Source organism: Pinus tabuliformis, chromosome J (assembly GCF_031772625.1).
Source record: "Pinus tabuliformis cultivar Carrire ecotype Pingquan chromosome J, CPIR1, whole genome shotgun sequence".
Taxonomy (NCBI): Eukaryota; Viridiplantae; Streptophyta; class Pinopsida; order Pinales; family Pinaceae; genus Pinus; species Pinus tabuliformis.
Window position 1 is genome coordinate 1,057,177,832 of NC_142295.1, and position 20,361 is coordinate 1,057,198,192.

The following is a 20,361-nucleotide window of genomic DNA, read 5'->3' on the forward strand; positions in this document are numbered from 1 at the left end:
CTTTAAACTTTATTTTCTATAGCATTTACTAAGGTGGTGTTTTCTAGGAATATATTTTGTTGATTTAAGATGAGCTTGCTAATTTGAAAGATGGAATAATATCTTGTTAATTTACAAAATAATTATAAACTATCCTAGTCGCAAATGTGGATGAGAACAATATTATTGAAAACATTTGAAAGATGGAATAATATCTATGTAAATTTTCAAAATAACTGTAAATTATCCTAGTCACAAATGTGGATGAGAACAATATTATTTAAAGGGGTGTTTCTAATTTGGTTGGTGTGGTGGTGAAAATGTTATTATTATCTTGATACATTTAACTCAAAAGCATGTTACATTAAACATATATGCTAGAAATGGTGAATGGAAATATATTCCATTAACTAGAAATTTAATGGATAAAAAATGTGAAAGCCATAACGTGGCTAGTCCCTACCATATTTTAGAAACATTATGGAGAGAGATTTGCAATGGCTCCAACCCTTCGCTCATTAACAAGTCATCATGCAACCCACTCATTACGCGAGTCATCATGCAGCCCACCACACCCTCGAACGCCACCATGCTCTCTTGGCTTTTCAACTAGGTCACACAACAACCAGGTTACTCTCATAACTCCACCTATTAAGAATGCCAAAAAATTCAGGGCTATCGATAAGATTCCAAAAAAAATTGAAGCTTCATATAATAGCCATATCCTTTTATGCATTAATAACTATTATCTCTGCACACATATAGTCTAAGAGATCCAAAGATGCAAATAAGAGGTTGATGGAATTGAAGGCTCTAGGTCACAAATTGAATACAGATGTTTGTAATTATCTATTGTGGAGTCTTTCCTAAGATGGGCAATGTATTATGAAATGAGGTCTGGTAGAATTCCAGTGAATGTTGTTATATTTGGGATTTTTATTGGAATTTTTTTGTAGGTCAGGGGACCTAAGAATTGCTCTACATAGGGTAAATGAAATTAAGCAAAATACATCTTTTCCAGGCTCAATTATAGCAACATTGGTGATCAATGGGCTGTGCTAGGGCACTAGAATTGAACAAGATTTCTCAGTGTTGGAGGAACTGAGGGAAAGAAGCTGCAAACCTGATTTCATTACCTATTACATTGTGACTGAAGGTCTGACTGAAGCTCTTCCCATGGCAGATAAATTGGATGAATTCACCAGATTTTGAAACATAAAAGGGAACATACTATTGAACCTTAATTCTGAGTATAGGGATTACATATTTGCACTCATTTCAGCCCAGAAAATTAAGGAGGCGATTAATTTGGCACAATCAATCAGAAATTATGGTTCTCCTCTCAAGAAAGATGTTTCTAATATAACATTCTCCATATCTTACAGGAAAATATTTCTTTCCTGTGTTCTATATCCAGGATATTTTAGTTTCAGAGATAGTTCTATCTAGCTGAAGATTATAACTGTTGTTCAGTTAGTTTAGAACTGAAGTTTATTCTTGTGATTTACTGCTTATTACACTGTTGTACTACATTTTTCCCTCATTTATTTCTATTTCCGTAGAAAATTAGTTGTACTAAACTGCTATTGCAAACCATAAACTATAGTTTTAAAGTAAGTTCCCTCTACTCGGGAGGGCTAATTAAGTCTTATTATAATATTTCAACCCTAGCAATTTAAGTAGTTTTATATATGACAATAAATAAAATTAGCAATTGCACTGAGAGGTGCAAAGGAACGCTAAAAGGAGGAGCCGAGAATGTGGAGGGAAACTATATCCTTGTGCTACATGCCAGGGTACATCATCAATGTCACCTTATGGGGTGCACAATGCCACACTGAAGGGAAAAAACTTTCTAACCTCTAGACCTAGGAACCACTGCAATCCTTGCAATAAAAAAGGGTTGTGTCAATGGATGTGATCTCTACTTGAGTCAGTAGTTTTCACTTCTAGAGGTTTGATCCCTCTTAAGGCTTGATGGATCCTTGAGTCTTACTTTTCTATATAAAAGAGTCAATAGTTTTCACTTCTAGAGGTTTGATCCCTCTCAAGGCTTGATAGAACCGAAGTTAAACTGGATCTAAGCTAGTGAGAGACCAATCATACACACATAACTTGTTATCATATTTTTTTGATATAATGTAGCATTTAGTCTACCTAATTCATACAACCAAAAAAATAAATTAAACTTAATATTTTTAATTTGTTTATTTTTTATTAAAAAATAAAACTAAAACTCTAATTATCTTAATTCCAAAAATATTATAGAAATTAACAAATACCATAGGCTATCAAAGAATAACATATTGCAATAGGTAGTTTTTTCATTTTTCATTATTTTTCCTTTCTCAAGCTAGTTAGAACTCAATTTGTTGCTTTTGGAACAGGTTTTAGTTTTGATTTCGATTTATGGCTTGAGCTTAGGCACCCAAGTTCTCACCATGGGTTGGAAGGTATGCACATGCCTAGATAGAGTTAGTCCATGTTACTCTATTTTAGCCATGACCATGTTTATTAGTTTTGTCTTCATCAGATTTTCGTAACATTTCTTGTTATCCAATATATCCTGTATTTGTGTACATGCACAGTGCCATTTTTTGAGGGTGGAAGGGGTGATCCAGAGCTGCAGGGGGATGTGAAACCGACATCTCGATGCTTTTACGAAGGTAGAATTTTTTGGTACCCTTGAGAATATATTTCAGTGGCTCAAGTTTGACGAATTTTTTGAGATTGCATGAAGGCTTAACGGTCCATTTTCAATATATGGCCTTTGAAATTCTTCTTACTGGCATCTTTTAATCTGTGCTGTTTTTAACATTTCCTCGTTTTTTTTCTCAGTGAGCATAAAGCCCAAAACGTAAGATCAAAGTTTCTGATCACAGGAAGAATCCTAGGAATTAGATACGAATAAGACGAAGTATTAGAATCGGAACGCTAAGTAACACCCTCTAAGAAGGTGAACACATAGTTGGGCGGTGTTCCTAAATGGAGCTATCCTGAAAAGAGATTGACCATGGTGGAGAAAATTTGTGTGCAAGATGCCAACGAGAAGCAAGTAACAAAGACTAGATTAGAGAGGATATTGTGTCGTTGTGGAAACATCATTTTTAGGCTCATCTTTTCTGCCTCTAGATCAGAAGAACTGGGATTTCTACAAGAATGGAAAAAGTCAGGTCTTTCTGAATCCTGTTTGCGATTAGAATACAGCTATGCCCTGCACAAAATCACTTCTTAATATTTCATCTAGTTGATCAAATCATAATTCAAGAGGTGTATATTTCCACTTTGCACAGGACTTGTGCAGGGTGGACAAAGAGAAACTCTTAGATGAACAAGCTCTATGACTAAGATCTAGTTTTTGTTATACATATAGCCTCTCAATATCGATGCAGTAAACACGCCTTAGTTTGTATATTCCTTGATAGTACTGATAGTGATAGGAAAGAAAACCGCGCCAACCAGGGCTCTGCTGTAAAAATCAAACTAGCCAACTGGTTGCTTAACCAGAAATTTTTTCTCCCATTACATGGATAGTGTTCCCTTCAAGTGATTTTAAGACTATGAAGTAGACAGGAATGAGCTTTTGGTATAAGTTTATTGTTTACATAGAAGAAACATTGTAGATTAAGGGGCACATAGCTTATAGTGTGATAATTGACTGTCCAACAATATTGTTGATTAGGACAAATACATCTTTCTAATGATGACTAGGAAGATAAATTTTATAAACCTTTTTTATTTGCAAAAGCATTGATAAATGACTAAATTTTGCTTCAAAGGAAGTCATAATCTCTGATTCTGAGAAACCACTGGAAATATTATACTTGAATGACACACTGCTTGCTTACATGATAGATGGCAATGCCAAGTTTATTATGCATATATTTTGGCCATGGATTAACTGCTTTGTCTTTTGTTCCAACTTGTTATTCTATGGTTCTACAAATAGGCCAACTATGCTTCGTTTTTATAATATGAGAGAAATAATGATATGATAAACACATACATATACATAGTATCAACACACAAACTTTACATATCATGATTTATTATGGAAAATCTCAATAGGAGAAAAACTAGTCTAATAATAAGGCATAAACATAGTGATACCTGACTTAAAAGCAGTTAAGCTAGCCAATGTCCTGGACAACCAAATGAGCCTTTTGTTCAACTCAAACACATTAATGGAGAATCCCCCAAATTTTTAAATGCTTCATCACATATAATCCATGGACTTTAATATAACTGACCACCATAACCATGTACCTAAAACCACCACTATCAAAAATGCTAAGTTGTGACCTGGGGTGGGCTTTGTGCACGTTCATGAAACTCATTTGCCTGACTCTCCCTTGTGCCTTCGTTTCAGTCGTGTGTGGGTGCCCATGTAAACTTGTTCAGGCGAGACGTTTGAGGGCACCTGTGTAAACTCATTCGGGCGGGTCATTTGAGGGCGGCCATGTAAAGTCATTCAGGCATCCACGTAAACTCGTTCAAGCAGGTCATTCCAGGGCGCCCGTGCAAACTCGTTTGGGTGGGTCATTTGAGGGCGTTCGTGTAAACTCGTTCAAGCGGGTCGACCAACACCACGACCATACAGGTGCACACGGCCCGCCCCAAGGGTGCACACTTCATTCCTCGACCACCGCAACGAAAAACCGACAGGCAGTAATCCACTCACACTTGTGACAATGCAACAACCCATGTTGGTTTTCACCTCAAGTCGAGCGGCGGACCAGCCTGAGCCGTTCCACATCCGACTAAGATGCATCAACAACCTCCATTCGCTTCCCTCTCGGCAATTTCAAGCACTCTTTAACTCTCTTTTCAAAGTCCTTTCCATATTTCCCTTGCGATACTTGTTCGCTATCAGTCTCTCACCCATATTCAGCATTGGACGGAATTTACCACCCAATTAGCGCTACATTCTCAAACAACCTGACTCGCTGACAACGCCTCGTGATGCGGCAAGGTCCCGGCCCAATGAGGCTGTCACCCTCTCAGGCACCCCCTTCCAAGGGACTTGGCCCAAGTCCGCTACTGAGGACGCTTCTATAAACTACAATTCAGGAAACGTTGCCGCCCTATTTTCTTTGTTGGGCTCTTCCTGGTTCGCTCGCCAATACTAGGGGAATCCTTGTAAGTTTCTTTTCCTCTGCTTAATTATATGCTTAAACTCAGCGGGTGTTCTTGCTTGAGCCGAGGTTGCAAGTTGGAGCTAAATCCACCCTACCCGATGGGAGGGCAAGAGAGAGCAAAGCAAGTTCGAGCAATGCCACAAAGAGCTCGCATCAACTAATGCCGACTGCCCATCCAAGGGGACAAGATCACCACTCGCCGACGCATGCTACAAAACATCGCTTGAGGTATTTCAGCCAACCGCACCGCATTAGGCACAGACGACCAGCTCCACTACTCCCTAACATATTGTAGGGAGTGCGTTTGAATGGGATGTGACGCCTAGACAGATGTGCCCTCGACCGAGGCCTCGGTCGCAAATTGCGTTAAAAAACTCGATTATTCATGAGATTATGCAATTCACACTAAGTATCGCATTTCGCTACGTTCTTCATCGTAACAAGAGTCGAGATATCCGTTGCCGAGAGTCATTTCCATGTATTACCGAAAAATCCACCACAACAATGAATAGGGGCACCCCCACGACAAATGTAAGGCTAAGGGCCAAAAGGAGGAAAGGAAGAAAAACACATGAAAGAAAGAGAAACAAAGGTGTCTACCCCCTCACAGGAGGAGGCTCAAACAGAGAACAATCTTCCCGAGCCCCACGACCTCGCAAAAAGGGGGTAAATGCATGGAACAACAATCGAGAACGACTAGGGTGGCCACCTCGGGAGCTCGCACTGCTTTTAGTCCTTCCCGAACACCAGTCCACAACAATTCTCCCTTTTCTCCATAAAGCTAGGAACCGAAAGGAAGAAGGGAATAAAACAAGGTGAAAGAAATAGAGATCAAACGCGGCTGCCATCTCACAAGGGAAGGGTCAAACAAAGCACAACCCTCCCAAGCCCTGGGGACGACGATCGAGAAGGACTAAGGTGGTCACCCCAAGAGTTTGCACTGTGTTTCATCCTTCCTGAACACCAATCCACAACAATCCCACCTTTTCTTTGTTTTAGTTGTATACATCTTACATGCTAAAGTGTATAAACCTTCATATACGTCCTCATAATTCTTTTTGTCACGGAATTACCAATATGCTTTGCTAAGTGCATCTCTTAGACAACAATATGCTTTGCTAAGTGCATCTCTCAGACAAAAATTGAACCTAACAATTGTTTCAAATGCAATGGAGGCCACAAAAAAGTGTTCCTTTGAAAATTTTCGAAAATCATAAAAATAATCTTTGTGCATAACTGATGGTACTAAAGAGTATTAATATTTTTTATTGCACCAAGGAATCTATAGGTTGCATAAAATTCAACAATATTAAATCCAGAAGCACGATCATTATGATTGTGATCACTACATTTTCCGGCTATAATGCCCTTTTTAACAGGTTTTTCCTGGTTGAATCTGTTATGCTTTTTCTTATGGTCATCAACGTTCTTTGGGAAGGTAACAAATATTTGATTGTATAGAAAAGTGTTAATCTTCAAGACACGCTCCTATGCTTTTGAAATATAGCCAAAATTTCACGTGAAAATTAACCCCAAAGCAATGCCCTCAACTTATATATATATATATATATATATATATATATATATATATATATAGGACCGTTGCATTTTGAATTAATAGAAGGCTGCATGTAAAAGTGGCAAATACGTACAAAATTGGATAATGTTTTTATACAACATATCACAGTGATGTTCTGCCTTTTTTACACAAAAAGCTAGCTAGTAAGCATTCATTTTTTGTGAAAACTACTAGTATAAAGCTTCACAAAGGAGCCTTAAAGAAAAACTACCCTACAAAACATATAGAGAAGATTAGGATTATAATGTAAGTCCAGGTTTAGCCATAATTGTTCTCCTTTGAGTTGCTCCTAGTTTGGTTGTTCATGTTCATCATGGAATTGGCCTTGAATGTGCCTTCTTCAGCAAAAACTAGGGAGCCTTTGGAAGCCTGCATTTGGTATGTGATGTGAGAGGCCAATTCTATAGTTATTTGCATCAACATATTTTTTTCATCTTCCAGCTAGCTATTTCTGCTCCATAAATTCCAATATACTAAAAGTTGGATTTATTTCCTAATTCAAACTTGCTTCTATATCTCCTGGAGGCAGTGGTCTATTGTGGCAGAGTATAAGTGAGCGGACCAAAAACCCTGTGAAAAAACTAGAGAGATGAGTCCGATTTGCTGGATAGTCCTCAATAGAAGCCAGGGGTCTGGTAGCCCTCAAGTATAGGAAATAAAGCAGATGATCAATAAAGAAGAAATAAACTAAAATTTCAGAAAAAATATAGCCTGGATTTACCAGTGAGATGGAGGTAAATAGAAAGGATGAGACTAAGTTTGTACAATTTTCTTATCAACTAGGAGAAAAGTACTGGATACTAGCGGAGGAACTTGAATAAATTCATAATGAAGCTATGCAAGGATGCACAAGATTAATCCCACTTGTTACCAATCAATTTAGCAGGGTTACTAAGGTCATGTTAGACCAGAGCATACATAACACACAACGGATTTATACTCATAGACTTAGACAGCAATAGCAGATAATAATTCACAGAGATAGACAAATGGAGAAACAACAAGATTACTTAGTCAGAAACAACGAAATAATCACTAGAGAATAGAAATCACTTTGCATTACATAACAGGCTTGGGCCTTGGCTTGCTTGCTTTATTTGGCTAGAGAAATTACAAATTTATAGAGGCAGAAGAAGGATCTAGAATCCTGCATGAATTTGGCTTCACACTTAACATTCTCCCACTGAAGCCAAATGAGAGTCATCAAGTCACATCGAGTCCTACCATGCCTCCACATAACTCATGTTTATTTTGTGGTAGAATCTTAGTGAGCATATCAGCAGGGTTCCTATCTGTATGGATCTTTTCCAAGGATAAATGTTCTTCCTCCAACACATGCCGGATCCAATGGTACCTTAAGTCAATTTGCTTGGTTTTTGAATGAAATGCTGGGTTTTTCGCCAAGTGGATGGCACTCTGACTATCACAATATAACACATACTTTTCCTACTTTATTCCTATCTCTCCTAGGAATCGCTGCATCCACAACATATCTTTACAAGCTTCTATTGCACCTATGTACTCTGCTTCTGTTGTAGAGAGGGTTACTATTCTTTGTAGCCTTGACAACCAAGATATTGATGCACCTGCAAATGTATACAAATAACCTATAGTGGACTTTCTGGTATCCATATCTCTAGCCATATCCGCATCTGTAAATCCTTCAAGCATAGTCTCATCATGACCAAAACATAAACAATAATGACTAGTACCCGTGAGATACCTCAAAATCTATTTTACTGCTTGCCAATGTTGTTTGCTTGGATTGGCAAGGAACCTACTCACTACTCCCACTGAATATGCAATGTCTGGTTGTGTGCATACCATGGCATACATTAAGCTGCCAACTGCTGAAGCATAAGGAATCTTGCTCATCTCTTCTTTCTCCTTGTCATCACTAGGACATAATTCAGTACTCAGCTTGAAGTGGGTTGCAGGGGGTGTACCAACTGGCTTGGAATCCTTCATATTAAACCTGTCAAGCACCTTCTTGATATATTTTTCTTGTGACAACCACAACCTTTTGTTTTTCCTGTCACGCATAATCCACATGACCAATATTTGTTGTGCTGGTCCCAAATCCTTCATTGCAAATTTGCTACCCAAATCTTTCTTCAACCTATTGATCTTATTCTTATCATGCCCAACAATCAAAATGTCATCCACATATAACAATAATATGATATACTTTCCTTGATCATATCTCTTGATATAGACACAATGGTCAGCTTCCAACCTCTGAAAACCATGTTCCAAAATGAATGAATCAATTTTTTTGTACCATTGTCAAGGTGCCTGTTTCAACCCATAGAGACTCTTCTTCAACCTACAAACAAGGCCTTCTTTGCCTTTTTCTATGAAGCCTTTTGGCTGCTCCATATAAATTTCTTCCTGCAATTCACCATGAAGGAAAGCAGTTTTGACATCTAACTATTCACATTCTAGGTCTAAAGTAGCAACTAGACCAAGAATGACTCTAATGGATGACATTTTAACAACAGGTGAGAAAATTTCAGTGAAGTCAATACCTTCTTTTAGGGCAAAACCTTTCACCACCAATCTTGCTTTATACCTCTCCTTCTTTTCGTCACCTTCATGCTTAATCCTGTACACCCATTTGTTTTGTAGATCCTTTCTACCTTTTGGGAGGTTTACCAACTCCCAAGTTTTATTTTCCTACAAAGAGTTCATTTCTTCTTCCATTGCTTTCTTCCATTTTTTACTGTGCTCGACTTTACAAGCTTCTTGAAAACAATTAGGTTCACCTTCATCACTCAACAAAAGATAGTTTGAAGGAGGATACCTTTGTGAAGGCTTATGAGGCCTAGAGGATCTACGAACCAACTGTGGTGGTGCATTATTAGGTTGAATCTCTTGTAAAGGTTCCTGCAAGATTCCTTCTTCTTTTTGTTCATTATTTTCCACTTGTTGTTCTTCATGCTCCTGAATTTGTTGTTCATTTTCTTGTATTGGTGGTATGTTTTTTTGCTGCTCTTTAAACCTGTCAATAACCTTCTTGACCTCCAACTCACCTACAGTCCTCTTGAAAATTTCTGACTCATTAAATATAACATCCCTGCTTCTAATAATTTTATGTTTGATTGGATACCATAGACGATAACCAAGATCTTCATCTACATATCGCAAAAAAAATCATTTCATAGATTTATCATCTAGCTTAGTTCTATTTTCTTTGGGAATATGTACGAATGCTTCACATCCAAAGATTTTCAAGTGAGAATAATTCAGATTCTTACTAGTCCAAACTTCTTCAGGGATACTACCATCCAAGGCTGTAGTTGGAGATTTATTTATGAGGTAGCAAGCGATGCTGACTGCTTCAGCCCAAAAATTATTCTCCAAACTGGAATTGGACAACATACTTCGCACCGTTTCCATAATGGTGCGATTCATCCTTTCTGCGACACCATTTTGTTGAGGAGTACCAGGCACAATCTTCTCATGCTTTATGCCAAACCTGTTACAATACTCCTTAAATACATTTGAGCAATATTCTCCACCATTATTTGTTCTTAAACACTTAATCAATTTGTTAGTCTCTCTTTCAACACCAACATGGAATTTTTGAAATATTCCAAACACTTCACTTTTATTTTTCATGGGATATGCCCAAACTTTCTTGGATGCATCATCTATAAATGTTACAAAATATGATGCTCCTCCTAATGATTTGATGTTAACAGGTCCAAACACATCTGAGTGTACCAATTCTAACACATTTTTCTTTCTGTCATGGCCACCTCTAAGGAATGAAACTCTTCTTTGTCTACCATATATACAAAGCTCACAAAGATCAAGATTGTAGGATTTCAAAACTGGCAATAAATTTTTACCAACCAGGATTTTTAAGCCCTTCTCGCTCATGTGACCCAAATGCTTATGCCATAAATCTGTTGAATTTCCTTCTTTTGTGATAGCAGCCAAATCTAATTTTCCTATCAGTGTCTTCAATGTGTATAATGTTCCTGTCTTGGGTCCTTTGGCCATGACCAACGCACCTTTGCTAATTTTCCAGCCTCCTTTTCCAAAGTTTGTTGAATAGCCTTCATCATTTAGTCGTCCCATAGAGATTAAACTCATGCGCATTTCTGGTACATGCCTGACCTGTTAAGAAATTTATTGTATAACATAAATAATTACTGAGAGGAATAAATATAAAAATAACCAGCAACAACCATAAACAAAAATGTTTATACGGGAAAACCCAAAAACCGGGGAAAAACCCAACCTAATAAGATCTCATTAGCATTGGCCAAAACTCTGGCCAATCTGACCAAGTGAGCCTTCACCGCTCACCTCCAGGTCTTGCATTTAATGAAGTCCTTCCAACCTTTTATAACCTCCATTACATATAATACCACGAGCAAAATACTATGGGTGCACAATACCATGTGCCCCAAAACCATCACTGTTTAACCTGGTCGACTTTCACTCTATCCTGAGTCAAGTTTACCTAACAGGTCATGGCAACTCACTATGACTGGCACACACAGGATGAGGTTGTTTTCTACTGTCTGGGCTTGATCTCTTGAGTAGATTTCTATAGAGTGTGAAGTTTGTTCAACTGTGTAAGTCCTCCTCTAGGAAAAACAACGTCGACCAGGCAGGAATGACTCGGATGTCATCCTCCTATGTGTACTTGTCGAGGTAGTCCAAAATATTTGCGGCAGAGGAAGAGGAAGGGTCTACGATGTCATCCTTGGCTACCTGTGCTGCTGGAGCCTGAGAAAAATCCGGCAGGTTATCCTACTGACGGAACCATGTGGCGGGAGATTGTTTAAACGAAACTCAAAGGTGGAGTAAACGAGAGGCCCCATAGTTTAAACGAAGTCAAAGCTGGAGTAAACGAGAGGCGAAAAACTCTGTACAGAATAAAACACGTGTCAAATTTCGATAAGAGGGAACGATGAAAATGCAATGAAGAGATTGGCTGGGCTGAATAATGTTCGCCTAACTAACTCTATAAAAGAAAACGTTTTTCAGGATAAAAATAAATAAATAAAATAAATTTAAAAATTTTCCTTCACCAGTTAATTAAGGTTAATTAAATTTTTATCATAATAATTTAGCTATAACAATTTAAAAAATAAACAAATATTAAAAAAAATATTTTTTAAAAATAAAATTTAATAATCTATATTTCAAAAATTTTAGATGAACTTAACCAATGTAAAAATAATTATAAATGTATTTAAAAAAATAAGATAAAAGTAGCAGACGAATCCAAAACTTAACTGGTGTAAAAATAATTAGAAATGTATTTTTAAAAAAACATTAGATAACAGTAGCAAAAGAAGTGATACACAATCAAATCTATTTGACATAGACCAAACACCATGGTCCCTACCAGAGACTAATAAAAGGTCCAAACGTAACAACGACCTACAATAATTAGTTTTAAGAAAACGTTAAGTTCTTGATAAAAATTCATGCTCCTGGACCCAATTTCTATCTCCTTCGTAATAATTTCAAGTGGAAGGTAAGAAGTAATGCATGTCACATGACAACTTATTTTGTAGTTTTTATTACAATGTTGTATCCAACCCCATAAATATTTCCTATAAATTGATTTTAATGACTCCCTTTCGATGTGAAATGAAAAGAAAAGGGGTGGTTTACCTAACGGTAAATTTGTTAGTTTTGGTTATATTTACATTTTAAGTGATTGAATTTTGTTTTTATAATTGAAATGAATTCAAGATTTTTACTAGTCCAAATTTCTTCAGGGATACTACCATCCAAGGCTGTAGTTGGAGATCTATTTATGAGGTAGCAAGCGGTCCTGACTGCTTCAGCCCAAAAATTCTTCTCCAAACCGGAATTGGACAACATACTTCGCACCTTTTCCATAATTGTGCAATTCATCCTTTCTGCGACACCATTTTGTTGAGGAGTACCAGGCACAATCTTCTCATGCTTTATGCCAAACCTGTTACAACATTCCTTAAATACATTTGAGCAATATTCTCCACCATTATCTGTTCTTAAACACTTCAACAATTTGTTAGTCTCTCTTTCAACACCAACATGGAATTTTTGAAATATTCCAAACACTTCACTTTTATTTTTCATGGGATATGCCCAAACTTTCTTGGATGCATCATCTATAAATGTTACAAAATATGATGCTCCTCCTAATGATTTGATGTTAACAGGCCCAAACACATCCGCGTGTACCAATTCTAACACATTTTTCTTTCTGTCATGGCCACCTCTAAGGAATGAAACCCTTCTTTGTCTACCATATATACAAAGCTCACAAAGATCAAGATTGTAGGATTTCAAACCTGGCAATAAATTTTTACCAACCAGGATTTTTAATCCCTTCTCGCTCATGTGACCCAAATGCTTATGCCATAGATCTGTTGAATTTCCTTCTTTTGTGATAACAGCCAAATCTAATTTTCCTATCAGTGTCTTCAATGTGTATAATGTTCTTGTCTTGGGTCCTTTGGCCATGACCAATGCACCTTTGCTAATTTTCCAGCCTCCTTTTCCAAATTTTGTTGAATAGCCTTCATCATCCAGTCGTCCCATAGAGATTAAACTCATGCGCATTTCCGATACATGCCTCACCTGTTAAGAAATTTACTGTATAACATAAATAATTACTGAGAGGAATAAATATAAAAATAACCAGCAACAACCATAAACAAAAATGTTTATACGGGAAAACCCCACAACCGGGGAAAAACCCAACCTAATAAGATCTCATTAGCATTGGCCAAAACTCTGGCCAATCCGACCAAGTGAGCCTTCACCGCTCACCTCCAGGTCTTGCATTTAATGAAGTCCTTCTAGCCTTTTATAAGCTCCATTACATATAATACCACGGGCAAAATACTATGGGTGCACAATACCATGTGCCCCAAAACCATCACTGTTTAACCTGGTCGACTTTGACTCTATCCTGAGTCAATTTTACCTAATAGGTCATGGCAACTCGCTATGACTGGCACACACAGGATGAGGTTGTTTTCTACTGTCCGGGCTTGATCTCTTGAGTAGATTTCTATAGAGTGTGAAGTTTGTTCGACTGTGTAAGTCCTCCTCTAGGAAAAACAACGTCGACCAGGCAGGATCGACTCGGATGTCATCCTCCTGCGTGTACTTGTCGAGTTAGTCCAAAATATTTGCGACAGAGGAAGAGGAAGGGTCTACGATGTCATCCTTGGCTACCTGTGCTGCTGGAACCTGAGAAAAATCCGGCAGGTTATCCTACTGATGGAACCATGTGGCGGGAGATTGTTTAAATGAAACTCAAAGGTGGAGTAAACGAGAGGCCCCATAGTTTAAACGAAGTCAAAGCTGGAGTAAACGAGAGGCGAAAAACTCTGTACGGAATAAAACACGTGTTAAATTTTGATAAGAGGGAACGACGAAAATGCAATGAAGAGATTCGCTGGGCTGAATAATGTTCGCCTAACTAACTCTATAAAAGAAAACGTTTTTCAGGGTAAAAATAAATAAATTAAATTAAGTTAAAAATTTTCCTTCACCAGTTAATTAAGGTTAATTAAATTTTTATCATAATAATTTAGCCTATAACAGTTTAAAAAATAAAAAAACATTAAAAAAAAATATTTTTTAAAAATAAAATTTAATAATCTATATTTCAAAAAATTTAGATGAACTTAACCAATGTAAAAATAATTATAAATGCATTTAAAAAAATAAGATAAAAGTAGCAGACGAATCCAAAACTTAACTAGTGTAAAAATAATTATAAATGTATTTTTTTAAAAACATTAGATAGAAGTAGCAAAAGAAGTGATACACAATCAAATCTATTTGACATCAGACCAAACACCATGGTCCCTACCAGAGACTAATAAAAGGTCCAAACTTAACAACGACCTACAATAATTAGTTTTAAGAAAACGTTAAGTTCTTGATAAAAATTCATGCACCTGGACCCAATTTCTATCTCCTTCGTAATAATTTCAAGTGGAAGGTAAGAAGTAATGCATGTCACATGACGACTTATTTTCGAGTTTTTATTACAATGTTGTATCCAACCGCATAAATGTTTCCTATAAATTGATTTTATTGACTCTCTTTCGATGTGAAATGAAAAGAAAAGGGGTTGTTTACCTAATGGTAAATTTGTTAGTTTTGGTTATATTCACATTTTAAGTGATTGAATTTTGTTTTTATAATGGAAATGAATTCAAGATCATCACAAATTATTAAATCATTTAAAATTTTGAAATTTAATAAAACTGTTTTCCTTTAAGAAAAAATACAACCCTGCAGCGCATCCCGAGAAAAAGTCATACATTGTACATATGAGAGATACTGCTTCACTTTGCGTTGCCGAAGTTGTGAGAGATTGGAAAACTGTCGCTAAGATACCAAGTTAAGAATTTGTGCTCAATTGCTAGGCATCAAATTCCACTATTCTCAGACACCAGCGAACTGATTCACCAGTGGATCCCGTTTGACCCACCAGTGTACTGCTTCACTTTACGTTACCGAAGTTGTGAGAAATAGTAAAATTGTGGCTAAGATGCCACAGTTTGGAAGAAGGAAGAATGAATGGAATGGTAGTATGGCTGCGCTTCATGCTTTTGCCCACAAACTGTCTAAACTATTGACATGGCATTCACTATAAGCGGGAGAGGTTGGATCCGAGAGGGAAGTAGGAGGTGGGTATTGGAGCTTTCTTGCTCTTTGCGCCCTCCTCTTTCTTCTTCTCATTCCCTTTACACGATTCCTTTGGCAGATAAGAAGAAGAATTCTGCCCCTTAAAGCAACCTGCAATCACTTTGAATGCACCCTTCATCATGACGTTGATCAAATTCGAACTGATAAACGCGCTCTGCCGCAATACAGAGTTGAAAGACTGCAATTGTTTACATATGTTGCCGTAACAGCTTATTTATATTTCGAAAAACGGGAAAGCTTTGCATCGAAGGCAAGTTTCCAGATTCAATGCTACATTTCGAGTCAACAAAAATTGTGATCATACATTTTTTATTATGTCATCATCATGTCATGTGGATGATTGTTACTCATTTTGAATTTTGTCATGTGGATGATTGTTATTCATTTTGAATTTTGTCAACCAAAGTGGGCCGTTGGCTCTTCTGTTCTGCACGCTTTGGTTACGACGAATTTTATTCATTTCCTTCATGGCTAAGTTTACCAAGAATTTTAATTTGAATGGTCCATTTTTCTTTGTGACCAAGTCCTATGTATATTTTTTATGAGTGGTCTATTTTCTTCGTTAGTTATAAGAAAACTTTTTGGCATGTTAAGTAATCGATTGTCTATTCTATACCTGAAATTATGAAGACTGTAAAGGGTATTTTCTTCTTTTCAACACATGAATTGGTATACCTTTTTACGGTAGGACTTTTTGAAGTTCTTAAATGATTGTGGAACATTTTAAGAAGGAATTTCACTCTAGGACTTAATACTTTTACAATGTTTTATGGTATTGAATGAATAAGAGAAATAACATTATGATGTTTTATGATATTGAATTAACTTAAAGAAAGAACATTCGAGAATGAATTACCTCGTTGAGAGAGGAAAGGGTTTTATTAGGTTTTAGAAAAAGGTCTTATTAAGCCTTAGTGGTATGTTTTTTTAGTTTAAAGGAAGGGAGGGAGGGTGTAAAGTTAGAAGTAGTTTATTTTAGAATTTTTTTTCTAATTTTTAAGATAATTATAATTTTGATTTAGCTTATGACAAGTTAATAACTTTTAAGATTAATCAAAACATATATAAAAGTATTAGAGACTTTAGATAATAGTTTATGCACATTAAAGTTTAGGGATGAAGTTCTAGGTGATAATGGTCCAAAGGATTTATTGGATGTCAAATAATTGGTTAGAAGATCAAGGTTCAATGGAGGGGTGTAGTTATTAAGAGGTCAGCAAAAAATAAGTGAAGGAGTTCATTAGGAAAAGAGAGGAGATAATTCAAATGGTGATGGGGAAAGATCTTTTGATGGACCAAGCAATCCCTATGAAAGAATTGACTTTTGTATGTATACAAAGACTCATGAATCAAAGAGAATTAAGAGAATGGATGTGCAAGGTATGGGGAAAATCCATTGGATATATACTCACTTTTCATATTTTGTCACAACGGTTGATCGTTTGTGTCATCAAGAATGGTGATGATGATGAAAAGATCAAAACATGAGATTCGTATTGGGGAAATTCTCTGTTAACCATTACATGATGGATGCCTTGTTTCATCCCACATTCGCTTAGTTTCCTACATTACTATTGGAATTTTGGAGTGAAGCCACTTTGAAGCAACCATGAAGCAATTTGAGGATATTTATGATCTCTAACAAGGATTTATGTGTGTTAGCTTTAAAAGTGGTGAATATATTAGTTGAACTATCACGACCATATAGATTAAATGGCTAGTATATGTTAATAGGCATGAATCCATGACAATCATCAATAAACTTACCTCATCATACATCGCACTTTTCTGAGATTAAAAAATCATCAAAATTAACAAAATTATAACTTTATTTTAAATTAATTTTATATGAATTTCCCATAGGATGTAGAATAGATAGTAACAGGGTACTCTATTAAGACACTCTCTTTTGAAAAGGTCATCAATTCAAAAACCCATGGGAAAAAGATCTAGTCATACTAGGAGTTGGTGTGTCCCAAGTTGGGTGAAATCCATGGGTTGTTTTGATGGCTTAGATGTCTTGGGTTGTGGCTATTCAAGCCACACGTTGGGCATGCCGATCATCCCAGTACTCACATTTTTTTTGTAAATAAAAATATTTGTATTAATCAAGAGAACTGGATTACATAGATAACATTATGCGTACATAGGGAGTACCAAAAGTTAGTTCTCAAGTTTTGTTGCTTATACGAACTACTTATTACATATATACAAAACCATCACATATTAGTCTTTCTGACACTAGAACCCCTCCATACAAGAAAATATTTAAAGCTAGATAGAAGCCTCACCCAAATATCCAAGGTAGACCACACTATAGCAACATCTTGGTCATTTATATGACCCTCTTGAAACACTGCACGAAAAATCTCTCGACATCAATGAAGCCACTAAAAGGGAGACACCATCGTCAAACCACGAACTCGCAAATATTCATCACAAAATACCTCTTCCATGTGAACATTGACGTTATGAGTCCCAAACAAGAAAAGATACACTAGAGTCTGAAAAAATATATTCACCCATCCCAGAAAAAATTAACGCACGGTTTAGAGTCTCGTGTTTACTTTTGAAAACTCAAATAAAAATTGGATTTGTAGAAAGTTAAGAAATATTATTATTTCCTGGTTCCTTTCAAACAAATATATTATGTCCTCATAAGACGTCATATGTGCCTATGTTCTGGTAGGAAAAAAAAAATACATGTCCTCTTACTCTTTTATGATAAAAAAAAAGATTGAGGAAGGGATATTACATGATGTCATTTCTCCATGAGAAAATGATTCAACATCTCCCAATACCTGAGAAACAAGATAATCATTGAGTAAGCAAGAGAGGTTGGATCCGAGAGGGAATTTGGACCTATTTTTTGAAACTTTCTTTGCCTTTACACCCTTCTCTAGGACATTATAAATATGGTTTTAGAATAAATAACTTCAACACATATTTTTTTGTGTTTCTGTGGATGAAATTTGAAAAGGGAAATTCTAACATTATTCCGATTGCAACATTTATATGAAGGCAACTCAAACACTAATCACAATGATGGCTACTAATCTCAAAGGACTCAACTTGATTTGAACTTGCCACGCATGTGGCCTCTTAGTTAGCTAAATTCCTGAAGAAGATGATTTAATTCATTGATTATTTTATTTTGTTGTTATATATTCAAAAGAAAAAATTGGGGGATCTCCCTCATCCTTTGGCTTCCCAAAATATTAAGATGGGTAATGATTCAATTACTAGCCATAATAATGGTCAATAATATAGAGACACTTAATTAGATTTGAACATATGACTTCCCCATTGGTAACATGAATTGGGAAATATGCATAATTGTGATGATGATGGTTGCTAATGTCAACTAGGACTAACCTTGGTCTATGAAACCTTGAGATTTTTTTTAGGGAATTAATTAGTTTTATTCACAATATTGTATGTATAATAAAATAGCTCCAATGGTTAGATCAATCAATCAAACCATCTCCATAAGGAAATTTTCTCATGGGCGGACCATGGGTCAAATTCTTCAACCCCTAGGGTTACCATCCACTTTTGAGATTGCCATTTGAGCTACCTTCCATCCAAATATTTTGAGGAATAGGAGGGGATCCCATAAGCTTTTTATTGGAAAATAATCCCTAAGGCTCAATCAATTGAACTATTCATCTAATGCGTATTACTAATGGGTAGGCCATATGTTAAAATTTGATTAAGGCCCTCTACGATGTTGACCACTATTATGGATGATAATTGAGTCAATGTCCATCTATATAGTCAAGAAGAGGATGAGACACCTTGAGGTTTCCTCATAAAAGAGTCGATAAGATTGGCTTAATCAACTAAACTATTCACCCAATGAATGTTAATGATTGGCTAAACTATTCACCCAATGAATGTTAATGATTGGTATGCCATAAGATCAAATCTAGTAAAGTCCCTTTAGCTTCTCGACCACTTTTATAGTTGGTGTTTGATATGTTGACCATATTTATATTTTAGGAACCTAGACAGTGGGTAGTGGATCCCACAATGTTTTCCTTTGAATATGTAACAACAACAATAAAATAATAAATCAATTGAATCATCTACCTAAGGCATGCTACTGATAGGAATGTCATTTCTTCAAAACAAAGCTTGCCACAAAACCTTTGGTTATAGTCTAATTAATGTTCAAATTTACCAAAGACTCATTGGGTTACTAATAACTCTTATCGTTGGTGCTTAAACAACTCCTCGTCTAGATATTTCAGGAATATTTGGGGTCAGGTGGGGAGGGAGGGATGTGGTGGGATCCTACAAACTTGACCATTTTCATGAATAAGTTGCATGAGAGATAAGGAAATGATGGATTGGACCCCACCACACTGCAACCCACCTATTCATGGTCCAACCATTAATAGATAAGATGAAATTCTTGATGATATACTCCACGAAGACATGCAATTTATAAATGGTTCCCCTCCATGATTATATTTCTTGTGGTCATTTAAACATTTATTAAGTTATTATTTCTCAAAAAAACCACTTTTCCTTTCAATAATAGTTTCATTATGTTTCGAATAAACTCATGGCCCATGGAATTTTAAAGTTTTGGATATATCCTTCAAAGAGTTACTTGATGTTTGATTGTTTTTTTCATGATGGTTCTTACACGTGGTTCATTAAAAAAAATATATACACATGGTTTATATTTTTTTTTTGCTTGTTAAGACTAACCTACGCACCCACGGGGGATTTGAACCGGTGACCTATCGCAAGGAGTGCCTTAACAGCGCACCCATTCACCGTCAATCCAAAGGCCCGTGAGCTACACATGGTTTATATTAATAGTTGGAAGAAAAAACAATTTTAAGGAAAAAAATTACAAGATCACATAAAATAATAACTTGTTTGGTATATTTAATAAGCTAAACTTTCATATACATATTTTTGATATATTTAATAAGCTAAACTTATATATACATATTTTTATTT

The 20,361-nt window shown here is 36.2% G+C and overlaps 1 non-coding gene across 1 annotated transcript; it reads right to left on the reverse strand.

The window, feature by feature from the left end:
• Window positions 1-5,433: 5,433 nt before the first annotated feature.
• Window positions 5,434-5,587, reverse strand: LOC149230603 (5.8S ribosomal RNA). Its single transcript, XR_016248511.1, has one exon. It is a non-coding gene; the product is annotated as a 5.8S ribosomal RNA (ribosomal RNA).
• Window positions 5,588-20,361: the final 14,774 nt, after the last annotated feature.